Source organism: Hippopotamus amphibius, chromosome 9 (assembly GCF_030028045.1).
Source record: "Hippopotamus amphibius kiboko isolate mHipAmp2 chromosome 9, mHipAmp2.hap2, whole genome shotgun sequence".
Lineage (NCBI taxonomy): Eukaryota > Metazoa > Chordata > Mammalia > Artiodactyla > Hippopotamidae > Hippopotamus > Hippopotamus amphibius.
The window spans coordinates 38,595,960-38,599,658 of NC_080194.1; the positions used below are offsets into that span (position 1 = coordinate 38,595,960).

The window sequence follows — 3,699 nt, forward strand, 5'->3', positions numbered from 1 at the left end:
TCATTCTGTTATTATTTTTGATGAAGATCTTCCTTGAGAAACATGATTACAACTATTAATTTTAACAATTTTTGGAAGTTTCATTAGTTGTGACCAAGTATTTATACTAACCGGAAAATTTCAGTGTTTCTTAGGTCTCATGTGATCTGCAATTACTGGAAAATATAATGAATACATATGTGGGAAAATTATAAAAGTGAACATCCTCTCCAAGTTAGTTGACTTTGAAGTACAGCTTAAACACCTTATATAAACTCTGTCTGAGCTCCTTGTTCTTGAGTGCATAGACCATGGGGTTGAGGGCTGGAGGAACGACATTATGTAGTACATTGAGTAGAACTGGGATGAGAGGAACTATCATTGCTGCACTATAGGTAATTGAAATGACAATAATGACTGTGTAGAAGAAAAGGACTAGGATGAGGTGGGAAATGCAGGTACTTAGGGCCTTGGATACAGCTTCTGCTGAGTTCAGCTTCAACACAGAGTGAAGTATCAAAGCATAGGATAAAATTATCAAACCCCAGTCACTTCCCATGAGTGTCCAGGTCAGAAGTAACTGGTAGATACTCTTGACTGTCCTGTTATCATCACAGGATAGGCTAGTGACTCCAAGATTAGAGCACAGACAGTGCTTAGTTTGGTTCTTTGAACATCACTGTCTCTGAGCTGCAAACACAGGAATTGAGATAACAGTCAGGCTGTTTCTGAGTGCCATGAACACAGTTGCTTTGACCAAAAGGTTCAGTAATTATCAATCAATAGCATAGTGGTCAACAAATGGCCACATTTCTATCTATAGCCTGCAGACAAAGATGCCTGATTCCACACATGTAAAACAGTGTATGACCTACATCTGTATAAGTCACTCAGGGAGACTGATGGCTTTAGCATTAAGCCATAAGATGGCCAAAATCCTGGGCATGATGCTGGTAGCCAGGCCCATATCTACCTCAGCCAAGATGCCCAGGAAGTGGTACATAGGCTGGTGCAGTGTTGCCTCTTGATTAATGATGATCAAGATAAGGATGTTGGCGCTGAGAGCTAAGAGGTAAAGCAGAGCCAGGGGCAGGGAGAGCCAGTGCTGCCAGCTGTGAATGCCTGGGAATCCCATCAGAATGATCTTAGAGCTGGAAATTTGAGCTATTGGAGTCTCTTCCTGGAACATCCTCCCCTAAGAGACAAAGTAATGAAGGTTACTACTGTTAATAATCTCTCTGACAGTGTTTGAAAGGAGTTATCCAGGTTCATAATATCAAAGGTGGGAGAATTCATCATCTTTATTATTCTTATCCCAGCACCAACATTTATTGGACATTTTTAATGAAACATGAACTGTGGTAACACATTCTCTGTGTTTTAACTAAGTTGATGATCACAAAAACACCATAAAGGAAGTCATATTTTTCCTCCTTCTCATACCATAGGAATAGAGCATTTGAGGAAATCAGGACCTTGGTCATGATCTTCAGTCTTGTAAGTCACAGAAGCTGGACAGGATGAAAGTCCTCTGATATCACAGTCTCATTCTATTTATTTATTTATTTATCAATCTTTATTGGAGTATAATAGCTTTACACTGTTGTGCCAGTTTCTGCTGTACAACAAAGCAAGTCAGCTGTATTTATACATATATCCCCATATCCCCTCCTTCTTGAGCCTCACTCCAATCATCCTGCCCACCCTCCCTATCCCACCCCTCTAGTTCATCAGCAGTCATCGAGTTGATCTCCTTGTGTTAGGCAGTTGCTTCCCACCAGCTATCTATCTTACCTTTGGTAGTATATAAATGTCAGTACTACTGTTTCACTTTGTTCCAGCTTCTCCTTCCCCACCTCACCATGTCCTCAAGTCTGTTCTCTACACCTGCATCTTTATTCTTCCTCTACCAATGGGTTCATCAATACCGTTTTTTTAGATTCCATATACATGTATTAGCATACGGTATTTGTTCTTCTCTTTCTGCACAGTCTCATTCCTAAGTTTGACTTTGCTAATGGGTTTTTTATTTAGAGACCAAATACAGAGACTCAGAGTAGTGATTTTTATGCATATAGTCTTTTTAGGTAACATATTAGACTCTAATATATTTTAAAGAACTCTTTTTCAAGGACTTGAGAAATTATGAAGTACTCAGACTTACTTAATTTGAATTAAAATAAATGAGGTCATTACTATATCCATTTTATAGTGAGGAAAGTGAGAGGAATGTGATGGGAATAAGATAAGCTTAAGCAAGAAAAGACACCCTATTAGAAGAATTTATGGGCCCTGTGTATACATCTCACGTATCTTGAAGTTTATGACCCTTTCTCCTAATTACCCAATTTACAACCCTTCCTCTTAATCACCTAAACACACAAACTGAACCGGAGTGATGGTTAACAGGTGCAGGGAGGCATTCACTAAATTTTATAACTCTTACCTTAAATCTCTTTGGTGTTTACCTAAAAGTTTGTGAAACTTGCAAGGAGACATTTTAAATCTTATTGACAGTTCTTTTCAGGGTATATAAGACACACATGTAAGACCCCTTCTCAGGTCTCTCCACCCCCTTCTCGTGTCTATGCCAGAAGCTATTGTACTCTCTCTCTAACTGCTCTCTAATAAACTGTTGCTTTTTACTTAAACTTGAGCAACGATTTGTTCCTGATCTTGAGGAGAAATTATTTTCTTCTGAAGATCGTGAATCCGTTCCCCTAGACGGATCTCACAGACTTCAAAAGTGATGTCCAAAATGCTAATGATCTGTGTAAAGCCAAGCAACTATGAAAGAGAGAAAAATAATTTGGATATATCAGTATTTTTAAACCGGTTGTTTCTTCTTTTGAGTGACTTTCCCCTATTACAACATATTTTTGCTTCTTGAAGTAGTGCAGACATTCACACTACAACTATTAAAGCATATATAAAAACATACAAACAAGAAAACTAACGAAATTAGTGAGTTTGAGATAAATGTTTTGTTCTGCTAAAATCAAATAACTGTATATTTAATATCTTTCCTCCATATGGCATTTCATTAATATTTTATTTTAAAATTGAAAGAAGATTGTTACTATGTGTTCATACTAAATGTGTGTTAGTTATTAATTTTAAAAATGGTACTGATGAACTCAGTGACAAAAACAAGGATGCACATACAGAGAATGGACTGGAGAACTCGAGGTTTGGGAGGGGGCTGGGGGTGAAGGGGAAACTCAGACGAAGCAAGAGAGTAGCACAGACATATATATATTACCAACTGTAAAATAGGTAGTCAGTGGGAAGCTGTTGTATAACAAAGGGAGTCCAACTCGAGGATGGAAGATGCCTTAGAGGAATGGGGGGGGAGGGTGGGGGGGACTCGAGGTGGGGGGAATCAAGGAAGGGAGGGAATACGGGGATATGTGTATAAAAACAGATGATTGAACTTGGTGTACCCCCCCAAAATAATAAATAAATAAATAAAATTTAAAAAAAAGAATTTCATATATTAAAGACATAATATAAAAACAGGATATTTAAAAATATTTTGGTTTAAAGTTATAGTATATACGGAGGAGCAGTGTTGATGTAAACTTTGTGGATATATTTAACTTAACCCAGATAATGGCATTCTATACTACTCAAAACATTACAAACTAAAGTAAATTAATGGAGATGGCATTACAAATTTTTAATTATTAATAAAATATAACAAATGCAACTTTTAATAAA

At 37.2% G+C, this 3,699-nt stretch overlaps 1 pseudogene; it reads right to left on the bottom strand.

Annotated features, from left to right (window-relative positions):
* Window positions 1–214: 214 nt before the first annotated feature.
* LOC130860794 (putative olfactory receptor 56B2) lies at window positions 215–2,478 on the bottom strand (annotated as a pseudogene).
* Window positions 2,479–3,699: the final 1,221 nt, after the last annotated feature.